General features: G+C 41.8%; 1 long non-coding RNA gene and 1 pseudogene across 2 annotated transcripts in view; both read left to right on the top strand.

Moving 5' to 3' along the window:
• The window catches only part of LOC311061321 (ankyrin repeat and SOCS box protein 5-like), a 21,313-nt pseudogene extending 17,087 nt beyond the window's left edge, over positions 1–4,226 (top strand). Inside the window, exons 5-7 of the transcript XR_014602916.1 lie at positions 123–257; positions 1,082–1,273; positions 1,909–4,226. The product of XR_014602916.1 is annotated as an ankyrin repeat and SOCS box protein 5-like (transcript). The remainder of the gene's footprint in view (positions 1–122; positions 258–1,081; positions 1,274–1,908) is intronic.
• A 9,567-nt stretch (positions 4,227–13,793) lies between these two features.
• Positions 13,794–15,245, top strand: LOC311035545. The gene is made up of 3 exons (XR_014599737.1): positions 13,794–14,468; positions 14,672–14,738; positions 15,146–15,245. It is a non-coding gene; the product is annotated as an uncharacterized lncRNA (long non-coding RNA).
• Positions 15,246–26,041: the final 10,796 nt, after the last annotated feature.

The raw sequence follows: 26,041 nt of genomic DNA, 5'->3' as shown, positions 1-26,041 counted from the left end.
ATGGACAGCTAAGACGTGTGTGTGTGTGTGTGTGTGTGTGTGTGTGTGTGTGTGTGTGTGTGTGTGTGTGTGTGTGTGTGTGTGTGTGTGTGTGTGTGTGTGTGTGTGTGTGTGTTTTCCAGGACACAGTGTGTGTGTACGGTTACTTCTGGCATGCGGGGCGGACCCCGACTACGGCGTATCCCACCTGGGTTCACCGCTCTACGTATCCTGCCTCCACGGACACACTTCCTGTACACAATTACTGCTACACACAGGTACTCAATCAATCAATCACTCGATCGATCGATCAATCAATCAATCAATCAATCAATCAATCAATCAATCAATCAATCAATCAATCAATCAATCAATCAATCAATCAATCAATCAGCCTATCATCCTACTTTATATGACAATAATCCAATATTTGAGGACACCACAGCAGTAGGAGACCAATGCAAAAGTAAATAAAATAATACTGTAAACTCCAAAACTGTCACAGTGTAATCACTGATAAGCCAGATGAGATCCAGGTTCAAAGAGAATGTTTTAAATATAGTTTTACTCTTGTTAGGATTGGTCTCCTATTAACTTCAATTGGTTAAATATTTAATTATTGGCTCAGGAATGTGTGGGGAATTTTCAACAGAGCATACAGTAACAAACATGGTGGCCAACATTGTAATACATAAATAAATATATAAATACAAATTGTAAAGTCGGATATTTTCCGCATGAACTTGCAGATCTGCTATTATACTCTATGTAGAACAAACACTATATAGCAATGATTACTCTCACAATATAGAGCTCTTTAACACTGTTACTGAACAAACACTATATAGCAATGATTACTATCACAATATAGAGCTATTTAACACTGTTACTGAACAAACACTCTATAGCAGTGATTACTACCACACTATAGAGCTATTTAACACAGTTACTGAACTACTACTACTATCACATTGCATTGAATTGAATTGAATTGAATTGAATTGAATTGAATTGAATTGAATTGAATTGAATTGAATTGAATTGAATTGAATTGAATTGAATTGTATTGTATTGTAATGCATTGTATTGCATTGATGTGTAGGAGCCAGAGTGAATGATGGTCCGGCAGGAGAGAGCCCCCTGCTGGCAGCAGCCAGACATGACAGCAGTGAGCAGGTGGCTCTGCTGTTAGAGTATGGAGCTGATGTCAACCTGAGAGACACAGACAACCACAGGGCTGTAGAGTTAGCACCACCTGGTGGCAAGACAGAGGAACTGCTGCAGGCATTTGACGGTACAGATGATGGGATTCTATGACAGTATATTATTTATATTCACACATTTGATCATATTACATACATGTATGTGTTCAGTGTCAACACATGAGAAACCACTGTCTCTTTCTCTGTCCGTCTCTCTCTGTCTCTGTCTCTCTCTGTCTGTTGATCTCTCTCTGTCTATCTGTGTGTGTGTGTGTGTGTGTGTGTGTGTGTGTGTGTGTGTGTGTGTGTGTGTGTGTGTGTGTGTGTGTGTGTGTGCGCGCGCGTGCGTGTGTGCGTGCGTGCGTGCGTGCGTGCGTGTGTGCGTGTGTGTCTCTCTCTTTCTCTCTTTCTCTCTTACTCTCTTACTCTCTTTCTCTCTCTCTCTCTCTCTCTCTCTCTCTCTCTCTCTCTCTCTCTCTCTCTCTCTCTCTCTCTCTCTATCTCTGTCTGTCTCTCTCCCTGTCTGTCTCTCTCCCTGTCTGTCTCCCTGTCTGTGTGTGTGTGTGTGTGTGTGTGTGTGTGTGTGTGTGTGTGTGTGTGTGTGTGTGTGTGTGTGTGTGTGTGTGTGTGTGTGTGTGTGTCTCTCTCTCTCTCTCTCTCTCTCTCTCTCTCTCTCTCTCTCTCTCTCTCTCTCTCTCTCTCTCTCTCTCTCTCTCTCTCTCTCCAGTCTCTCCTAGGTCTCTCTGTCAGCTGTGTCGTCTGCTGATCCGAGACGTGATTGGCCGATCCAGGCTGAAATTCCTGCCCCAACTGCCCCTCCCCCCGTTGCTCACTCAGTATCTAGCCTGGAAACCAGACGAATCTGCCAGTGCAAATAAAAAATAAATAATTGCCCTCGGCAGATTTGGTCTGGCCCGCTCGGTTGTGATTGGATTTCGCTGGCCCCTAAGTTGTGGGGCACCAATCAGGGCCCAGTATGCAAATGTGGGGTGGGTTCACCAGAGATTTGTTTTTAAAGTCAGCTCCTTGGAAATGAATCTTCCACACTAGACTGCCGTGTTCCAGACTGATATCTACGCAGTGATATTAGTCTGGCCATGCCAGGCAACTCAGTACCTACAGTACACTTAGGGCGCGTTCGAAAATACAGCACTGAGCGCACTGGCCAATACAAACTAATAGGCGAGTGTGCTCCGGTGCGTAATTTCCGAACGCACCCTCAGACACACCAGGCCCGGCGCCATGGGGGGGCCAGAGGGGGCCTGGCACCCTCAGTTGCAAATTCTGCCCCCTCAGTTTATGCTTTACCAACCTTGGGGGGGGCACCAAACGGCTTGGAGAAAGTGAAAGAAGACAGAACTATCGCCCAAAAACGCCAACATTTTGAACCAGTGGCTGCTGAAGGAGCACTAAAACAGTGAAACGCGCCGGTGAAGCGTCATTTTTTTCCGCGTTGCCCCCCCCCCCCCCCCCCCCCTGACACACCGGTGCCCCCTCGCCATTTTCAACTGCCCCCTCAGTCATTTCATCCTGGTGCCGGGCCTGAGACACACACACACGCACACGCACACGCACACACACACACACACACACACACACACACACACACACACACACACACACACACACACACACACACACACACACACACACACACACACACACACGAACGAACGCACGCACGCATGTCACACTGTATATTTATATTTAATGTCATTCATCAAACAATAAAATGCATAAAGTGCAACATCTTTGATGATATCTTGATGTCCCATGCACCTCGGGAGGGAAGTGAAGTCCGGGGAACCCCAGGGTTTCTTGAGGGGGTTCCAGGGGGTCCCCAGCAGTAGCTAACATAGCATCACAATCATTTTAAAAGTTGCAGATCACACGTCCAAACTTGGTCAGAAATATAAATGTTTGATCAATTAGGATCAATATAGTATTTTTCTCACCCAAAAAAAAATCCATTAAAGGACAACTTTGTTTTTTTTACAACAAGGGTTATTTTATTAGTTTGTAATGATAATAATTAAAAGATGAGTGTTAAAAAAGAATTGTGTATTGCTTTCTATCGTTTTTTAATGATTTAGTGATTTTTAACTGGGGGACGGGGGCATTCGATCCATTGGTAAATAGTCATGAATGCAGCCTCCGATTTCCGTAAAACTTTGTACGCACATCCCCACGGAGGAAATGCCACCCTACATTTTTTAAATCAGCCCCATGGTGGCGCTATAACAGGCAGATTCACGTTTTGGCCTATTTATAGGAGACAACCCACAGAGCCTAGTCCCTCCACGTGCCAGAGCCTCCCCCGAGTCCCGGCAGAGTACTTCCGGAGAAGCGGACTGAGTGGCCCTGTCTTTCCCTATAGGACTGACCGTGGGTGCTACTGGGACGTAAGTCGGGGCTTGATCAACCCTGGCTGGGTCACCTGGGCGAGGGTGTATGTTGTATGTTAGGAGACCCGAAACACCCTATGACCCCAGGCTACAACACTGATGATGCGTCCCAGTTGCATCCATGTGATGTATTTCTTTATTAGTTATTCTATTTATAGTGCCTCGGAATTTATAGACTACGTGACAACCAGGAATAGTTTGGTGACCACAGGAGAGACTGTTGACAGCCGGAATGTAAACGGTATCCCGGGAGCAGTATGGGTTAGCGCCCCATGCTGTGTTCTTCCGTGAGGAAGAAGCCCAACAAACCCGCGGTGAGCCCTTTAGGAGGGCCATTCCATTCTAGCGTACCGCAAGCGGAGCTAATTCCATTAGACGGCCCAATCTAGTGGTATCGGCCCAAGGAACCATCACGCCAGAAGGAAATGTTTGGATCGGGATGGTGCAGAGGATCTGGTACAGCGCTCAGGTCCTGGACCTGGTGAGACGAAGGAGGAGCCCGGCCAGGAGACAACCCACAGAGCCTAGTCCCTCCACGTGCCAGAGCCTCCCCCGAGTCCCGGCAGAGTACTTCCGGAGAAGCGGACTGAGTGGCCCTGTCTTTCCCTATAGGACTGACCGTGGGTGCTACTGGGACGTAAGTCGGGACTTGATCAACCCTGGCTGGGTCACCTGGGCGAGGGTGTATGTTGTATGTTGCGAGACCCGAAACACCCTATGACCCCAAGCTACAACACTGAGAAAGGCGGTTCAGACCAGACTCCTTCCTGAAATCAAATGTAAATGAGATTTCCGGAGGGAGGGTTTACCAGGCTAGAATGCCCCCATCCCCCACTTAAAAATCACATTAAAAAACAATAGAAAGCAATACATGATTTTTTTTAACACTCATCTTTTAATTATCATCATTACAAACTAATAAAATAACCCTTGTTGTAAAAAAAACAAAGTTGTCCTTTAAGGAGTTGTATTGTACCTGAAACTTGGTTCTGTCTTTGCCCTCATTTAGAATTCCCGGATCCATTAATTATGCCAGTAGGCCACGCCTGTAGAAACAACCCCTCGATGATATGCTAATATGCCACACTGTGTGATCCGGTCTATTTGGAAATTGGAAATTGGTTTCCAGTTGTGGTTTTCCAGTTATGGGTTCCGGTTGGCACCACATTGTTTATGTTCTCCCACATAATGTGAACCAATTAGTTTAGTCTCACTAGTCGCGATACGAGTTAGAATAAAAGATGCCTATACCAAACGATTATACCAGAATAAACTAATTATGGCCAAGGGAAGGGGAATCATTTTGGAGGTGCACCGGCACGCTAGACCGGATCAGAAAACCGAAAAAGGGGTTGATCTCAGGCTAATTTTGAACAGATGTTGGTTGATGGGATTAGGAGGTAATAGTCTCACGAGCAAACCTCCAGAACAGGGGTATATATAGGCAACCTCTAACCCATTAAGAACGGGAACACATCGGTGTCATTTTAAGATTTCTTTGGCTATTCAAAAATAGCAGATGTACAAGCTCATATGAGCTTGTACATCTGCTATGTTTGAGAAATCATGAAAATATGACCAAATATGGGGCGTCCGCTGGCGTAGCGGTCCAGGCGCATACCATATATGCTGGTAATCCAGCTTGACAGCGTGTCGCGGGTTCGACTCCCGATCCCGGCGACCTTTGCTGTATGTCATCCCCCCCATCTCCCCATTTCCTGTCAGCCTACTATCCTATCAATAAAGGCAGAAAAAGCCCCAAAAATATCTTAAAAAAAAAAAAAAATATATATATATATATGATCAAATATTTTAAGATGGGGGCCCACGGCCACATACATATCATTTTGGGGGTCCTTGACATGAAAAAGTTTGACAAAAACTGTTGGGTTTCGAAGACATTTGTAGAATCCCCCAGAAGCAAAGATTTGAGTTACAAATGTTCGCTTTAAATATATATATATTCAAAGATTTGCAGAAATGTTTGATTTTTCAAAAATGGCAGATCTACAAGCTCATAGCGCGGCACTCGGTGTATATCTGCAATTTTTGAATAGCCAAAGAAATCTAAAAATGACACAGATACGTTCCTGGTCTTAATGGGTTAAGGAGATTTGTTTTCATCCAAAATTGTACAAGCAAATTTTCAGAAGGTGGCTTTCTGAACTCGCCACAGCCCTCCTCTGTGACACAGACAGAGTAGACAAAGAAATGACCATATATAATGAGCATTAGAGAGGACCGATTATATGAAGATGCATTGAAAATGGGTGAAGCGGTCCTTTAATCACCCTGGTTCCAATCTGAATAGGACAAAAATCTTGTTTGGATGAACACAGCCTTAGATGATTTCAGGTACAGTAGCCAACATGAAATTTAAATTGTGTGTAATTAGTTTTTAAAGCATCGGTTTCTCAAAGTGGGGTCCGGGGACCCCCAAGAGCCCTTGGGGGCGATCCAGGGGGTCCCCAGTAAAAGTAGTTTATATAGCATCACAATCATTTAAACCACTTTAAAGGAGTTGTTCACCCAACAAAAAGTACTTATTGTATATCAATTACACACCCCATGAAGCCCTGAATTCATGGAGATCTTTTAGTTTTTGTCTCATTCCTGAGCCCATAGTTTGATGACCAGGTCATCGGTTGGTAGAAGACTCTTGAGACTCTTTGAGTCAACTCCGCCGGTCATAATTATTGGCTTAGGAATGTGACAAAAACAAAAAAAATCTCCATGAATTCAAGGTTTCATGGGGTGTGTAATTTATGAAAATATTTTTTTGGGTGAACTACTCCTTTAACCATTTATTGGCTATTCGAAAATAGCAGATGTACAATTGTTTTTTAATTACATTTTTACATAAATCTTCTCTTCTGGGGGTCCCTGGCACAAAACGAAATTCAGATGGGGGTATGTCGCCACATAACATCAATTTGGGGGTCCTTAACATGAAAAAGTTTGAGAAACACTGCTTTTTAAAATATTTATGGATATATATATATGGAGGGGGAAAAAAAAGAAAAACAATATTTACATAGAAGAAGCAAAGATTTGAGTTACAAATGTTCGCTTTAAAAGATAAATATCCAAAGATCTGCACAAATGTTCACGATTTTTCAAAAATAGCAGATATACAAGCTTAAAGGCGGCTATGAGCTTGTATATCTCTGTTATTTTTGAACAGCCAAAGAAATCTAAATCTAAATGATAGAGGTTAGAAGTAACCCATCAAATCCTTAGATGCACAAATCAAACATTTTACTGTTAAACAAAGAGATTAACCAAATAATGGGATTAACCCATGTGATAAATACTCTGATACCCAGGAGGAATACAGGAAACAGAATGTTCATTAATGGTAAATTGTGATACAGCTTATAGCAATAATCAGGTAAAATTAGTTTAGATTGATTACAATATTCAATTGAATAATACAATAATCAAAGCAATTGATTCACTAAATCAGAACATTTTAGTTCCACTGAAGGATCCAAATCAGTGGTCAACACTAAAGATGCAGTGCAATATTAAATGGAAAATAATGAAAATCAAATCAATACCTTCGTAAATGCTCTCCCTTACTTTCCTTAAGTCTTTGGCTGAATCATGCTAAGTACGCCATTTTGCCCATTGCAAAGCAGCGGCAAAAAGTGAAACTTCAGCTCCCCTCGCACATTGCAAAGTCGGTGAACTTAAACTTCTCACTAGCAAGGTGTGTGTGTGTGTGTGTGTGTGTGTGTGTGTGTGTGTGTGTGTGTGTGTGTGTGTGTGTGTGTGTGTGTGTGTGTGTGTGTGTGTGTGTGTGTGTGTGTGTGTATGTGTGTGCGTGTGCGTGTGTGCGTGTCTGTGTTTCGTGCGTGCGTGCGTGCGCGCGCCCGTGTGCGTATGCGTGTGCATGCGCGCGTGTGTTTCGTGCGTGCGTGCGTGCGTGTGTGTGTGCGCGTGCGTGTGTGTGGCTCTTTCTTTCTCTCTCGCTCTCTCTGTCTTGTCTGTCTGTGTTTCTGTCTGTGTCTCTGTCTCTGTCTCTGTGTGTGTCTCTGTCTGTCTCTCTGTGTGTCGTGTGAGAACTGTAAGAGTTAAAGTGACAGTTTTATTGTTACCATTTTGTACAGCATGACTTTGGCTGACAACTGTGAAAATATGTATTCTTGTATTTTTATATATATTATCATATTATTAGGATTACTTATTTTTGCCTGACTTTACCGATTTTTTTATCAAAACATTTATTATAAAAAAATATAATTTCATTTCCCCCCCCCCCAAAATAAACTGAGGGGGCACAATTTGAAAGTGAGGGTGCCAGGCCCCCTCAGGCACCCCCGTGGCGCCGGGCCTGGAACTGTGCATAGTAGTAAGTAAGTGAGTACATTTTATTTATAAAACACCTTTCGAAACAAAGTTACAAAGTGCTATTCAGTGGCAAGCAATAAAACAATCAAGTAAAACAAGTTACAACAAGGCAGATGAGAGCAATAGCACAACAAGAAGTAAAAAAAAAACATTGACCTACAGGTGATTGTTTCATGCAATCAATTCTCAACCTGTTGTTTCAGGGTGCGCTGGTTTCAGCACACCCCAACCCCCTCTTGTGTGTTGGCTAGTGCTGCGCGCCCTAGAGAGACCTGATAGAATGGGTTTGACGCTTGCAGGCCCGGATTGGCCGTCGGGAGGACCGGGACTATTCCCGGTGGCCTGCCCTCTAGTGGCCTGCCTGAAAAAAAAAAAAAAAAAAAAAAAACTTTTTTTTTTTTTTTTTTTTTTTTGCATAAAAAAAAAATATCAGGTCAGGCCAGCCATCCACAGCCAGCGCGGCGCTTAAGTGATGCAGCAAAAAAAAAATATCTCTCCTAAGCACAGGCCAGGCCAACCACAGTCAATTTCAATTCAATGCAGTCAGTGTTGCTTGCAGCTCAGTGCAGCTGCGGGCCTCCCCCCTACCTTTAACCCCCAAAAAGGCCCCCCTTTTGTAAGGCCCCCCAAAAATAAGGCCCCCCCAAAAAAGGCCCCCCCCAAAAAATCGGCGCGCACTGCGCGCGCGCAGGGTGGCCTGGGTGGGCGTGTATCTCCCGGCCAGATTTGGAGTCCCACTCCGGCCCTGGACGCTTGTGAAGTATGACGCTTTCAACCAGCGTGACGTCGTCTGTTAAGGGGTCTATGTGCACAACGTTTGTACGGCCTGATTTCACCCTGCTCATTAGCATCCTCTAGTGGTTCTCAACCTGTGGGTCGGGACCACATGATTTTGGGGGGTCCCCAGATGATAGTGAAGTGACAATTTAAGCACTTTTAAGACAAAGAAAATAATTAAAAAAATATTTCTGCATCGAAAGTAATCAACAAACTATTAACACATTGGCCAAATTGTCAAATAAAGGAAGAAAGAGGCAAACAAGATATTTAAAAAAGATATTATACCAGGTTGCGTATTTCTCTCACTGAACATGGCAACGTTTTTAGATCCCATATGGTTGCTTATTTCTCTCACTAAACATGGCAACGCTGAAAGGTCAAATGAGGAACAGCGCCACAGTTCATAGAGATACATACAGTGGCCAAACACAGTATTGTGTACAGTTTTCATTCATTTAAGCTGGTGCTAGTCAAAATGTATAACAGGCTAGTGTTAGTCCTCATACACACCATACTTCTCTTTCTTCAGGTACCTTCTTTCTACAGTTATTTCAATATGTCCCATTCTTGATTGAAATAACATTTCTTTCAGTAAATAAATACAAATTTAACACTCCAAAATAAAGACATGCAATTATAACCATCTTTCTTCATTGTATTCATTTTCAAGTTTCAAGGCTTGATTAATGATTACCTTTAATTTGACATTGACTCACAAACATCTGACATTGTAAAGTGTCATTCAACTTGTATGTATCTGTCACTTGCACTTGCTTGGGTGGCTCCCACCCTGCCTGTGGTTTCCTGTTTTCTACTGCCTTCATGTAAGTTCCTCTTTCCAGCTAGGCAGTTACTAACAACTTCCTTGTTCGTCTGGTTAAAGGGATAGTTCACCCCCAAAATGAGTTTTTTTCTATGCATTAGTCACCCCATGGAGACTTGAATTCATGGATATGTTTTAGTTTTTGTCACATTCCTAAGACAATAATTTGATGACCGGCAGCGGTTCCGGTAGGAGACACAAAGAGTCTCCTTTGTATCTCCTACCGGAACCGCTTCCTTACCGGTCCGCTGGTCATCAAATTATTGTCTTAGGAATGAGACAAAAACTAAAAAATATCCATTCAAGTCTCCATGGGGTAGTCACTCCATAGAAAAATCCATTCTTTAGGTGAACTATCCCAAAATAGCAGATCTACAAGCTCACAACGCCTCGCAGCGTGATGCTTGTAGATCTGCTACAGACCATGTACAGAGCTTGTAGATCTGCTACAGACCAAGTACAGAGCTTGTATCTGCTACAGACCAAGTACAGAGCTTGAAGATCTGCTACAGACCAAGTACAGAGCTTGAAAGGAGACACACCATGAATTTAAAAAAAATATTTGATATTTAATATCATATGGTGTATGTCCCTCAAACCATTTTCAAAAGGTTTGAGCCTAAATCAACACTCAGATATACTCATCCCAAGTCAATTCTCTCAGGCTTATAAAGCACTTTCAGCTGCAATACCAAAACGTCCAGTTGGCTAAGGGGGTGCTGTACTGCGGTACTGAGCAATTCTGTCTGTCAAAATACATGGGCAGAAAGTTTGGTGAGGTAAGCAAACTTGCCATTCTGAGATGGCCTGTTCAGACACGCCCATTCTGAAAATCTCTGAAATGAGAATGAATGACTGAATGTTAAAAGAAAATATTTTTTGGGGTACAAGAGACACTGGGGAGCCAAAAAAATACAAAAAAAATACAAAAAAGTGAAATTCATGGTGTGTCTCCTTGAAGATCTACTACAGCCAACGGTCAAGTTGACTAAATATTGAGGGTTTAAGGTTAACTGTCTGGAAAAGATTAACCTTTTCCATACATTTCATAGATAGCTTGATCTTCTTGGTTCATGTTAATCTACCAATAATAGGTAGTGGGGGTCCCTGCTTCATCTCTCTCTCAGCTAAGGGGTCCTTATTTCCCCCCATTCAGGTGTTTTCATTGTGTCCTGTCAAGCTCTACTTCCACATTATACTACAAATCTATGAGCTGTGTTTAAAATTACATAATACAGATGTATACTGTTACCAAAGAGATTTAATTAAGATATTTTAATGCGTCTTTTGAAAATAGACGATCTACGAGCTCACATATGCAGAACTTTGCACTTGGTTTAATGACCCATGAAAGCCCCTGTTTAGCTTTGTTTCAGCTAGGCTGTTGGTTCTAATAACGCAGATGACAGGATGTTTGAGCAGTGAGCACCTCAATGGTTGATAGGTTGGAACAACGGTATGGACATGATATGATGTCCAGATGCCTGAAGAAGGTCTTTTGACCGAAAAGTTGCCTAAATAAAGTTGTCTTTATTGTGCAAGTGTAGACGGTGTGCGGTTCATTGCGAACGCGGAAGGAGGCGAGGCGCGCCTCCGCCCAAGTGGAGCTTACTATGAAAGTCTGCTCGGCTTGTGTATCTGTCTGTCTGTCTGTGTGCAGTGCACTGCCTGGGTGCGGCCGACAGAGGGCGCAGCTACAGTCAAAACACAAACACACACACACACACACACACACAGAGTCCGTAAATACACAATATTTTCGAGCTGCGTTCGCTTCCAGCGTTCGCGCGTCTTACTTGTTTTATTGTATTCTGACGTCTGATCCCTGCCTAAGCACCCGTCTCTGAGCTGATCAGGTGTGCATATGACCTTGCCTTTTCCATTAGAACAGATTGAAATGAACTTTGTAGTTGACATTTTGACCACTTGAACCCCAGCATCCGGGGGGAACATCAGCCAAAAATAACCTACTCTTTTTGTGAAGCTAAAATCTAAATATTCCGAGGGAGAGGGTAGGGAGAGCAATTCAGGACAGCACTCTGGTACAGCACAAACATCTGTATCTAGATTACAACCACTTGTCTGACTATTATTTTCTGTCTGTAATTTACAGTGCGAGATATTAAGAAACAGGCATCAGAACCATAATTATGTGTTTCTTAATAATTGTCTCATCCCATGACACTCTCCTGAATCCCTGCTTAATTATACAAGAGGCCTACTCAGATTATCAACACAAATATCTGAACACCCCTTTCCAAAAAAAAATTGCAGAGGTGTTGAACTTTGGACTTTGTTCACCGCAAACATCAACTGGTTCTGTTGATCTCTCTACAAGTAATGAAAACAGGATTTCAGACATAACAATTGACAAATGTTGACACTTTTATCTGCATATGAAATGATAAACAGGTGCAGCATCTTTTTGTTTGACTTTTTTTGGATAGTGAAAATAGCCCATAACGCATTACAAATGTGTTCAGAGTGTGTAGATTGGGTATTTTAGCTATTTTTGAAAATTTGTGAAGAATTAAATAGGTGGCTAAACTTTTTAATTGGCATTAGTAGACAAATAAATGTTCACAGAATTACAAGGGTGATAACACATGTTATAATGGTTATTGATACAGTTTTGCTTGCCCTTTGACTTGGCTTGGCCACAAAACTCCCAGGAAAATGTCTTATTTTTGACACACATCATGGCAAAAGGCCGAAAGAGTTGTTCCCCACACCTGTGCACATCTTCACATTGCCTACAATGTAAATCATTTACTGTTAAAATATTAGTTAAATTACATTCAAATGATCCACTAGAAATCTCAAAAGAGTTATGCCCTCATGTCCTCTCATTTAGATTACGACAATGCTTTTGCTCCAGTCTCAGCCAAAGCTCACTACATCGCCTAGCAGTTGATGCACACATACTGTAGACACTTAAATGGAACATAAACAACTAGAAAAAGTGCTCCTCGGAGCACAGGTCTCCGCCAGGTCAGGTACGTTATTGTGGCCTCCTGGTGGCGCTATAATAGGCCAATGTGAAAAGGGTACCATTTATTCTTAGGCCGTTCACGGCAATTGGACACTGCATTAATGATTTCAGGCATTTTGTTCCAAAAATGTCTTTTGGTGCCAGAGATTAGCTGGTAACACACGGACAGGACACACACACGGACACACTCACGGACACACACACGGACGGAGGGTAAAACATACTCTCTCGCCATGCCTTCGGCCTGGCGGAGACAAAAACTTTACTGAAAAGGGTCTTCTATATGCCTCTCATATTGCATTTCAGATCACCAACTCCATCAGACTCCGCCTAGTTGATAATGCAACACAAGAACGTTGGTCAGCAGAGGCAGAAGATTTCTGTTGAAGATGAGAGCGATAATATTACTTTGCTTGGTGGGGCTTATGCTGGCTGCGCCATCAAAAACCTTCCATCATGATGTTTATAATATTTAGCGTGTTTGCTACACAATAGTGTAGCAAACACGCTAAAACATTTTTCAAGTTCAGTTTCTGTAAGCTGGATAATAATCCAGCTTACAGAAACTGAACTTGAAAAATGTGTATATGTGCATGTGTATGTAGGCTACATACCCTGTATAAGAGAGTAGAGTAGCCTATAACATCCGTTTTCATCTTGAATGAATAAGTCTTTTTGATGACTATGATTACTTTTATTTCATCATGGTTAACCGTGACTCCTGTTAAGATACTGTACAGTGTTTAACATAAAACAGAGTATACAATCGTCTGGTTCAAACTATTATGGACCAGGTTAGACTGGTCTACAGTACGTACTATTTAGAATAGTGATATAATTTAATGAATCATTTACTGCTTTGTTTTAACCAGCATCAAAGTCCTGTCAGGACAGGGTAAACATACTGTATTTACATTAGAGCGTTTAAAGGGGAACAGGGGAGAGACACCTTCTTCTGGCCATTGCCCTAATGTTGGTTTTATAACTTACATAATTATATACATAATACTGTTGGCAATATTATGTACTTAAACAATCACAATAATTTGCTATACATTTTCAGTTGCCAAAAGGAAGCACAAGGTCTTTAGAAAATGACAATGGCTTTGGGGCTCTAGTCATGGTAAGATGGCTTTCTTCATCCATATTACATGATTATGATCTTATTAAAAGTTAAAGTGGGTACGCCATGCATATTATATATATATAAAAAAATAAATATTCTCCTCACGTAGATCTACGGTTATGGCACTCAATGTGTTAACAGGTTTGGCCATTACATCAGTGGTGTCAGTTCAGCAAAAGCTAAGGTATTGCCAGGTCAGGGTTGCCATCTCCCAGAGATTAAAATAAGGGACACCTATCCTGAAAATCATTTTGGGGTTAAACCCCCCATACCCCCGAAATGCATAGAAAACTATGCATTATACCTAGAACACAATACAAACACAATGGTCTTACACTACTAGGTATTAGGCTACTTACTATTCATAATTATTTTCATTTTGTTTTATAATTCTTTTAAAAAATACAGTGCAGTGCTATCTTCCATGCTCAAGAAGTGACAAGATCAAAAGGGCAGAGAAACAAAGGAGAGATTTCCAAGCACACTGCATGGCTGTTGGAAATGTCCGACATTTATAATCCAAGCCGTGTAGCATTAATTGCCTTGTAATAAAATTGAATTAACACTCACTTGTTGCTGAATGAAACCGGTGTGTTTTGGAGCGAACACCACCACAGCACAAATCATTGTTTTTTGTTTTTTTTCTAAAAACTGTTAGGATTTACAAAACATTTTTAAGAATCGCCTCAGGTCTTAATGGGTTAAAGTAATCTTTTTTATTTTCTTTCAGATACCAATCAACATGAACCTACCTGGAAATGATGAGGGTTTTGGCAGACCAGTAGATGATGAAGGGGAAACCCAGGGGGTGAGAAATACTCAACATAAACACTGTGAAATCCTTAGTGTTCATTTTAACTCTGTGAGTAGAAAAGAAAAGACCCAAATGGACCCTGGGTAGTTTTTGTAGGATTTGACTCTGCACAGTTAATGCATGTACAATAGTTCCTTCTTTTTTCAATGCAGTGCAATGTAATAAATGTCTTCCTCTCCTATAACATACTGAAAAAGGCTCAAAGTAAGGATTTCCCTATCAGATTCTGAAGGCCCAAGCCAACTGTACAGGGGCAGGCATCAGGTAAGATCACATGGAGGTGAAATAAAACAGCCCAATAGTGAAGAGTGAGCTATTCTGTGGAACACCTCGCTAATGCTCATCATAGGATGGCACTGTTTCTGTCTACTTACTCTGTTTCAGACGTAGACTAGAGATAGTTTGAAATATGACTTACCAATTACATCATCAGGGGGTATTTAAAAGCTTTTTTTAATTGATGCAACAACTGTGGCTACTCATAGCCATTAGAGATACTGAATATACAGAAATTATACCATAGTGAGAGGTTAGGACTGGATATGGAGATAACATTGACCATGGCACACCATGTTAATGTATGAGAGACATAATATAATGTGAATACTAAATATATATTTACATTCTGTAAAATACATGTTGTCTTTTTCTTTCTTTTTTCAATTAAGCAGAATCTTCCAGAGAAGTAAACCTGAATAACTGGACCCACTGTCTGGATACATCAACAGCAATCAAATAAAGCAAAGGATTAAATCCAGCAAAATATGAGAAATAAAACAAATTTTCTGTGTCCTTCAAATATGCCTTTATTACTTCAAGTGTTGAAATTGAAAATGACTTAATTGTACATTCATTATAGCATATATGTTGAAGTCAATTCAAATTCCTTGTGGAAATTAATCCCTCAACTTTCTCTGAAATGAAATTTTCAGAGAACGTTAAATGAACGTTACATTTTTAACGTTCAGATTGTGAACAACTTTTTGGGTTGGGACCCCAGGGGGATCCCCACAAGATTTTGGGGGGTCTCCAGATGGCAGTGAAGTGACAATTTATGGATTTAAAAAAAATACCATTACTGCATCAAAAGTAATCAACAAACTATACTATAAAAACTGGTCAAACATTGGCCAAATTGTCAAATAACATAAGAAAGAGGCACAATATTTATCTGTAGAACCGAGCCAAACTAAATGTAATGTCTCAACTGATACAATTCTATGTGCTTGTCAGGGTGGGGGGGGGGGGGGGGTCCCCAGTTCACATATGATTATTTTGGGGTGGTCACTACCTGAAAAGGTTGAGAACCACTGCTCTATTGCATGTATAAGGATAGACACTATTGGCAGCAGAGCGCTAAAAAGCAGTCCACAGCAGTGGGAACATTGCTACGTTATTTTACGGGTCTATGAGCATATGCTGTTGCCAGTAAGGCCAGTGAACTTATACCAAGGTCCTAATAGATAGTAGTAATTCATAGGTAATAAGGTGCTTATAAGTCCTTATTAGATGCTTGTTAACATGTGTCATTTGTAAGCACTTCGTAAAAAACTTGGTAACAGTTTATAGACTGCTTAATAACATTAATACAAATCTTGAGTTTCTTATAATTGTTTAGCATTACAAACACATCACTCAGTCATTACTAACTTGCCTATTATGTCATTGTTCAACCTTTACTATTTACTAAGCTCACTGTTTACTACAGTAGCTTGTTTACTTGCTTGTTGTACTAGCCTGTTGTTTACTAAGCTGTTTTGCTGCTTCATTATTAATAAAACACAGTTAACAGTTCAACTATGATTGACAATACCTTTATTAAGATGAATACATACTTTATTGAGCACTTACAGTATTAACACTTAATGATGGTCAATTGTGAATAAAAACATACATAAACACTAGTGTTAGTAGAAACACAAAAACACACTGTAAGACAGCTCTTTCATTTATGTATTCATATATTTATTTTAGCCATATGATTTAAATAACAAACTTAACATTGTATAAAAGAGTGACTTACAATAAGTGCATTCAACATGGTAGGGAACGAAACTACTAATCACCAAAAGTATTAAGTGCATTCTCTTCTAAAACAAGCAACTAAGAGTATACCTAGCTCTAAAGTAAAAGTGCAATATATCAGCTACCTACTTTCATAAACAGATGAGACAAAATAGGAAAATCAAATGAGCAAGAGCTAAAACAAATAAGTGTATCAAATAAACAAGATCCAATAAGACAAGAGCTCGTACAGCTAATTGACAACAAGTATGCCAGGCAAAGAGGAAGGGTAGTGTTTCCTGAAGAGGTGGGTTTTCAGCCTGCGGTGAAAGATGGGCAGTGACTCTGCTGTCCTGACATCAGTGGGAAGTTCATTCCACCACTGTGGGGCCAAAACAGAAACAAAGCTGTGACCGTGTAGATCGGCCAGAAGAACCCTTGAGTGACGAGGCAATCAGTCGTCCCGAGGAGGCAGACCGAAGTGGTCGGGCAGGAGTGTAAGCCTTGACCATAGCCTGGAGGTAAGAAGGAGCTGTTCCTTTCACTGCCCTATAGGCTAGCACCAGGGTTTTAAACTGGATGCGAGCCACTACGGGGAGCCAGTGTAGAGAACGGAGAAGGATAGTTGTGTGGGAGAACTTGGGGCGGTTGAACACCAGACGAGCCACAGCTTTTTGAACAAGTTCCAGAGGTCTGATGACAGACGCCGGGGCACCAGCAAGGAGGGAGTTTCAGTAGTCCAGGCGGGAGATGACAAGAGCCTGGATGAGCACCTGCGCTGCCTTCTCAGTGAGGAAGGGGCGAATCCTCCTGATGTTGTAGAGGAGGAATCTGCAGAACCGTGTCACCGATGCGATGTCTGCCGAGAACGACAGTTGGTCGTCCAGGGTCACACCCAGGTTCCTCGCAGTCCGAGTTGACGTCACCAAATTCCAACACACTTTGCTAGTTTGAGATGGCTCAGGGTAGAAGACAGGGTTAAGCAAATATCACTGGGATTGGTATTAAGATAGTCTAAGACAGTGCCCTCAATACTCCAAAGTGAGTTACACACAACACTGCAAAAAAAACAAGGTTTCCGGCTATGAAAACCGATGAATATGAGATGTAAATTCAGAGAATTTACAAGAATTTACAAGAGTTTTCCACTCGGAAAACTCAAAGTTTTGTGAGTCGGTAAACTCCTGTATGGTACCAAATTAAGTATGCGTGACCCCCTGCTGGGGTTGCTGCCAGAAAATCACACCTTCAGTCCTAACCTGGATTTCCACAATTTGGGAGGGGGGAGATCCCCCCTCCCTCCTCCCTATCTCGAGCAATGCTACTGAGCATGTGCAATAAGCCACCTATGATTGGCTGTGACGTAGGTGGGCATCCCTCCCTTATTTTGGGGGTCACATTGTGTGTGTGTGGGAGGGGGGGGGGCTCACAAGGTGACCCCCCTCCTAGGGATCTGGGGGGTGGTGCCCCCCCCCTAGGGATCTGGGGGGTGGTCCCCCCCCCCCTTATTCCCTTATTTTATATATATATATATATATATATATATATATATATTTAGATTATTTATTTTTATTTATGTATATATATATATTTATTTATGTATATTTGTATGTATTTATTTAGTTATATACACAGTGTGTGTGTGTGTGTGTGTGTGTGTGTGTGTGTGTGTGTGTGTGTGTGTGTGTGTGTACACACACACACACACACACACACACACACACACACACACACACACACACACACACACACACACACACACACACACACACACACACACACACATATACATACAAGATTCTGAAAACAAATACGCAACAATCTCAGTCAGGTAAATTGTGTTTATTGATTAAAAAAAAACAGTATACAGTATACTTTGGCTATTCAAAAATATCTTCTAAAACAGTAAAAAAAAAATCCCCATCTCCCCATCCCCAAATGTTTTTTCCAGGGACCCCCAGAAGTTGTAAAAAACTCCCACAAAGGGGACAATAATAAAAAAAAAAATGTAGTTCTGTCTCTCATGCAGTGTCTTGCTGAACGAACGGCCTCTGCTTCTCTTTGGAGTCCCTCCACCAAACTGGACAACTTAACAGTTACTGTGTAAGAGAGCTAAAAATGAGCTGTTCTGTGCCGGTGTGTCTCGCCGCACGCGGTGGTGATGAAGGTACTTAAGTGAAGTGATGAAGGTACTCAAGTACTTAAGTACTGCTTCCGGCAGTCGACATGGGTGGTCGCATCGATGATCGCTCTCGCGTCCTGCGTCCTCGCATACCTTTCCTTATCCTCATCCTGTGGATTATGGATTTACACCTCAACTCCGCATGGATTATACACCAGAAGGATATGGAATCATACGAGACAGAAAAGGTAGAATCACACAATGACTTCTACCTAACTACTGGAACCGAGAAAAAACACCCAGGTTATGGAACCACGGCGATCCACTCGACTCTCACAGCCAACCCGAAGCGAAGAAACAAACCCCTGAATGGTAGATGTAATCGGAAGACGTACTTCTGTTTAATTCTACTACTTTCCGGAGACGTTGAAGTTAACCCTGGCCCTGTGACCACAAGGCAATCCGCTCGGCTCATAGCTGAAACCAACAGGCTAGCGGCAAACGTTGCCACAAGCAACGGGGCAAAACAACAACAAAGCCATGCTGGAACAAAGAACTTCCGGAGCACCGGAGCTAGCCTAGCCAACGTTGCTACCGAAGCTAGCCTCGACGACAACACCAACGGCTTCACACCAACTCGACTAGGCGAATCAACCCAAATGATCAACCTAAACACCGACGTCGTATCCACCGCAGCCGTCGACGAGGACGCTTGCACCGACGCACAACGGCGATCAACCGGGAGATGCAGCGTAGCCGAGAACGTGGAACCAAGGAGTCACCTAGCTGTTTTCACCGGAGCAGAGACCTTGATGCACCGCTACAAACCTACGGTTCGTTCCAGGGCCAGGGTCCCAGCAGAGACCGTGATGGGACCATTAGCAGAGGCCGTGCTGGGACCTCCGCGCCCCATCCCCCCCCAACCCCCCAACCCTCCCCAATCCCCCAACCCCCCCCAACCCCCACTGCTGGCTGCCCACGACGGAACAATGGCTTTGATGGACACTACACCCCCCTTCCCCCCCGAGACTGCTCCTAAACATCTCTCAGTGGATAAACACCTATCCATTGAAAAAATGATCAAATCGTTTGGCGTTGGCTTGCACATGATACATCTTAATGTGAATTCTCTAGCAGGAGACAAGCTAACACAAATCAACAGATGTTTTATGATGGTACGGTTGACATTTTAACTTTCTCTGAAACAAAACTTGATCAAGCGATAACTGATTCTGTGATTGAGATTGAAAACTACAAACTCTTCAGGAAAGATAGGAACAGAAACGGGGGTGGTGTTTGCATGTATGTTCATACTGACAATGTCTGCATCCTTCGGGAAGACCTGATGGATGAAAACATTGAAGCTGTGTGGGTCGAGATCATTTTTAAACATGCCAAACCTGTGCTAGTCGGTACCATATACAGACCTCCTAACCAGACTGATTTCTATGATAGACTTGATGAATGCTTAGCTAAAGTGGACCATGCGGAGACGATTCTTCTTGGTGATTTTAACACTGACATACTCCGCAAGGAAGCGTCAGTGTATAAGTCATTCAAGGCGTGTTGTGATCGGCATTCACTCCACCAGCTGATCACTCAGCCCACAAGGCTGTGTGTTTCCTCTCAAACTACCATAGATCTCATTCTAACAACGGACAAGGAAAAAATCCTAAATAGTGGTGTTTCCACCAGTGGCATATCTGATCACAACATGATCTTCTGCACCAGAAAGAAACGTAAACCTAAGACCGGTTACCACAAAACAGTCACAATCAGAGACCTCAAAAATTATAAGAGTGAGGACTTAGATCACAGACTGGAGGAACAGGATTGGTCCGACGTTCTAAACAGCACACAGGTAGACGAATCCTGGCTTTGTTTCAAAACCAAATTCATTCAAATTTTGGACAGTGTGGCTCCCATGAAAACCATCAGGGTCAAAACCCGCTCGGTACCATGGATGAATTCGGACATCCTTACTGCCATGAAAGTCAGAGACAAAAAGTGTTCTGAGCTTCATAAACGTAGGATCAAACTAGCCAAATGTTTTAACAAAGGTCTCGAATCCCACGTAGCTAAACTTGAAAAGGAAAAAAACAAGCTAAGAAACAAGGTAAATAGCATGCTCCTGTTAGCAGAAAAAAGCTACCTCGATGACAAGATTGAGGAAAATAAAAAAAAAACACGAGAGCTTTGGAGGCTACTCAAGAACCTCCTAGGCTGCAGCAAAAAATTGAAAACCAGGCTTTCAAACTTAAGCCTCAAGGTGAATGACACTCTCATTTCATCCAAACACGAAGTGAGTAAAATCCTCAACATATTCTTCACGACCGTAGCCTCAGATTTGGTTGAAAAACTTCCTCCACACTCTGGGAGATATGGTGAGGAGTATGTTGTTTCATTTTACGAAAAACAGGGTGTTTGCAAAGATGACTTTAAACTCTCCCCTGTGAAAACAGAAGAGGTGTTTAAAAAATTGAGTGCTCTTCATCAACACAGAGCCACAGGCCTCGACAATATCCCCCCCAAATTTCTAAAAGACTCAGCCGCCTCCATTGCTCCAATCATTACCCACATATTCAACCTCTCCACCACACAGGGACAGGTCCCCAACGACTTCAAAAAAGCCAGGGTGACCCCTCTGTTCAAAAAAGGAAACCAATTAGACCCTGGCAACTACCGCCCTATTTCTATTCTAAGCTCCATCTCGAAAGTCATGGAAAAAATAGTCTATGAACAGGTCGACAAGTATCTTGCCGAGAAAAATCTAATCTACAAATTCCAATCTGGCTTCAGAACAAACCACTCCACTGACACATGCCTTCTCTATTTGAACGACTCTATCAAACAAGAGATTGAAAAGGGCAAATATTGCGGCATGGTCATGCTGGACCTCCAGAAGGCTTTTGACACCGTTAATCACCCGATTATGATCAATAAGCTCAGAGCAATAGGTTTTGATGACACGTCAGTGAACTGGATGAGATCCTACCTGGAAGGGAGGGAGCAAGTGGTGGAAGTAAACGGCACCCAGTCCCCCCCCCCTCCCAGTGACTTGTGGTGTTCCCCAAGGAAGTATACTAGGACCCTTACTGTTCCTGATATATGTGAATGACATGTCGTCAGCCTGCGACTGCAACCTGTTCCTGTTCGCAGATGACTCGGCCCTGCTAGTCTCGGACAGGGACAGGCTGCAGGTTGAGAAAACTCTCAGCTCTGAACTCAACAAGATCTGCATCTGGCTCTCCGACAACAAGCTCTCATTACACCTGGGCAAAACGGAATGCATCCTCTTTGGGTCCACTCCTAACCTCAGAAAGGCAGAGAGCTTCACGATCAAAGCGGGTGATGATATCATCAAAAGAAAAAACGAAATTACCTACCTGGGCTCTATCTTGGAGGCTGACCTCTCTGGTGACAAAAATGCTGAAAAAACGATCAAAACGGTCCACAAAAAAACACGCTATTTGCGGAGTATTGATCGTAAAGTCAGTAAGAAGACTCTGAAGACTCTTGCAGTGGCCCTCATTCAAAGTCATTACGATTATGCATGTACTTCATGGTATCACAACACCACCAAGGCCTTAAAAACAAGGCTCCAAACATCCCAAAACAAACTTGTAAGGCTACTTCTTGGCCTCAACTACAAAATCCATCTAACCCCTGATCATTTTGACAGGATTGGATGGCTTAGGGTTGCGGACAGAGTACAGCAACTTGCTATGGGCCTGGTCTTCAAGATATATCACAACATTGGGATCCCCCTGTATTTGTCAAAATACTTCCAAAATGTTAATGATGTCCACGATCACAATACCAGAGGCAGCTCCACAAACCTTGTCCAACCCTTTTTTGGCTCAACAAAGGGAAGTAACTCGTTCTCATGCTATTCATCAAAAATGTGGAACGCCCTACCAAAAGGAGTAAAGGAGTGTAAAACCCTACTCTCTTTCAAAACAGCCCTAAAGATACACCTTCAGGAGGCTGCAATTGGAAAATGGCCCCTGTCTAAGTCCTAACCTAACCTACCCCCCTACCCCCCCCCCCCCCCTCTCTCCTTCTCCTTTTGTACATATTTCTCACTCTTCATACCAGTAACCTGTAAACTGATTGTATGACATTCTATAGTAGTTGTGTATATCTGTCTGTCTCTTATATGTCATCATGATTTGTGTGCATGGGGAACTCATTTGAAACAAGCTCTGTGCTTTTATGAGTCTTCCAGTTTAGTAGACCTTGTATTGTGAATTTGTACTTCCATGTACTGTTATTCTCATGTCTTACTAAATAAAGTACATCAATCAATCAAAGGGAACGCGGGTCTCTTCTGTTGTCTTTCCTCTCCTGAAGCACCTGGCATAAAGCAGAAAGCTCCTCATCTCTCTCGGGTGGAGATGAAACAATCCACACCGCCCGTCCATCTACGATGCCGTCCTCTTCATCTGACATTAGTTCAGGAACTGCATGCGCCCACACGGCCCTTTCTCCATCAGACTCCAGATATGCAGTCCTGGTGGTCATCAACTGTAAAACATAGAATAGCAATTAAATTATGTATTACATTACCATTATTACAGGAACACAGAATGTAAAACAAAAAATCATCTTACAAACAGTTCCATATAACTTACCCTCAATCTTCTCTGTCGGGTCTTCATTGAGGCATTCAGCTTTTTCTTCTGGTCAGCATTCTCTGGCTGGTCCAGGCGATGGCTTCTTCTCAGAGACTCAAAGTGTGTCCTGCAAGCTGCTGAAATACAAGGAAAACACAATACGGATCTATTTAGTTGTTTATCTACACAAACAACACAATTCCACATCTACACTGCTCTAAAAGAGAACCTACATGTGACTGCAATTTTTAACTGGCCCCTGTAAAAGTCTAAGCCAGTTCCAGACTCCAACCCCCTCCATTCGAAGCTCACACCTCCACCCCACCCTATTCAAAGCCTGCATCAAAACCCACCTTCCCCTCCCCCCTAATTCAAACCTCTGTTTCTGCCTTAGCTTACTGGTTCCTTTTTAGAAGTATTTATCTCCTAATAAAGTTGTTGTTTTGTTGTAAAGCAACTTTGGGTACTAAGAAAATCGCTATATAAATGTTATGTATTGTTATTACTTAGCTGGGGTAAATTACACAGTGATACAACAAAAAAAAAACGTACCTTTCTTTTGGATCAAGTCTCATGGCATTGTTTTCAGAGTTGTGTAGACGTCTCACCGCCTCCTGCAAACAGAAAGATTCACAAAGTTAGTTGGACTATAAAAGCATAAAGGCCTTCTCTCCTTGTATGTATTAACTCAAATATAACAAAGGGGAAACTGTAAACTTAATGTAACAGAGGATTATTTCTTTCTGACAACTCTGCAGACATGTAATTGATAAATGCAAATTCAGTTAGTTTGCAAAAACAAACAAATTTCACAATTACGACATAAAGTGTTCCAGGTTTCCTGCTACAGTAATCCATGGCATATAATATTATGCTCTTGTGATACTAGTGCAATACAATATAATGTATCCTACTAACAATTTATAAATACGTCATGTAGGCTTGAAGCTTACCTTAATTCAAGTATGTTGAGTCAGTCAGCCAGTCAAGTCAACTGATTTTCATCTGGCTGCAGTGGATGGCAGTTAAGATTTAAAAAATTAGATAACCTGATTGGCCAAACTGAGAAGGAAAGTCATTGGTTGTGAATGGCTGTGCTGTGGAGAGACACTGCAGCATTCACATGATAATTAGCAACTTTGGTCAAAGCTGTCTGGAATGGGAAATGTTGTTATACTCTACATCTCAGAGGCAACTATTGCACTTTTTACTACAATGTAATTAATTAAAAACTTTAGTTAAGGTACTTAGATTTAGATTAGAGTATACATAAAAAAAACATAGATTAACAAATTAAGCCCTACATTATACAAAGCATTGCAATGTGATTTTTGTCAAAAGACCATAGTTAAGATTTAGATGAGTTAAATTACTTTTTAGATTATTTAAAAAACATAGATTAACAAAGATATTGAAAAAAGTATATATTGTTTTGTTCCATTTTTGTAACGTAAACCTGCCAAACCTGTGTTTTATTGCCGATTAAGCTCATTTGTAGAGAGAGAGAGAGAGAGAGAGAGAGAGAGAGAGAGAGAGAGAGAGAGAGAGAGAGAGAGAGAGAGAGAGAGAGACAGACGTTTTTTACATGAAAAAAATGCTCCAGGCACCTTTCCTTAAAAACAACACAACATTTTACATTTCACAATTAAAACAGATCAATCCTCGATTCCTCCCACATTCTAGAAACAATAAACATCCAATTTATACAGAGGGTTCAGCCATGACCAGTGTCACACAGTCTGTGAGTGATTCCTGATGTTGGACTGTGTTATAGGTAAATGAAAAGTTAACCCCTTCAATCAACTGAAATATATGAGAAATGTTCCATGACATAATGCTATAATGTTTTATGAGTAATAGCTTGTAGATCTGCCATTTCTCACACACACACACACACGCACGCACGCACGCACGCACGCACGCACGCACGCACACACACACACACACACACACACACACACACACACACACACACACACACACACACACACACACACACACAATTAAGACCTATCCGGTGAACAGATATGGGAAATATTCTTATTCACTTAGATTATATATATAAAAAAAGATTAACAAATTAAGCCCTTTTTCAAGCCCTTAACAAAAAAAATTAAGATTATAGTTTTGTTTTGTTCCATTTTTGCTTTGGCAATGGAAAGAGGGAGAGGGAGAGAGAGGCCCCCTCTTTAAACAAAGAGTGAATTTGGATGTCAAAGGAAATGGCCAGTCTCCTGCTGGGTCTTTGTCTGGCAGAGGAACGGTAAATCACTGATTTCCAAAGTATATAGACGAATTTCACAGTAAACATTTTCAACTGTAAATTTCCAATGACGTACAAAAACACCAGCAAACTGCGGGTTCACTGAGCAACTGCAAATTCCCAAAAATGCCCGTTAATGCCTCTTTTCTTGCAGTGCAAAGCAGTGGTGTAAAGTAACTAAGTACATTTACTCAAGTACTGTACTTTATGTAAACCTTTGGGGATTTTTTTACTTTACTTCCCATTTCCAATACTTTTACTTCTACTCCACTAAATCTCAGAGGCAACTATTGTACTTTTACTCCACTACAATTATTTGACAACTTTAGTTACTAGTTACTTGAAAACATACATTGACCACTTCAGCCCTATATATATTTCGGCCATTTGAAAATAGCAGATTTTCCGCCACTGACCCAAAGCCACAACATTAGAGGGAGCAACCATGATCATTTAGAACAAACATGGGAAAGTTCTCATTCTACTGCTCTGCCACCGAAATGGGGAATAAATGGGGACTGCCCCGACACTATCCATTTAACCCAAAAACCTGAGGCGATTC

This window comes from Gymnoscopelus microlampas, assembly GCF_963454915.1.
Source record: "Gymnoscopelus microlampas genome assembly, chromosome: 2".
NCBI lineage: Eukaryota > Metazoa > Chordata > Actinopteri > Myctophiformes > Myctophidae > Gymnoscopelus > Gymnoscopelus microlampas.
This window is presented reverse-complemented; position numbering and strand designations above follow the sequence as displayed.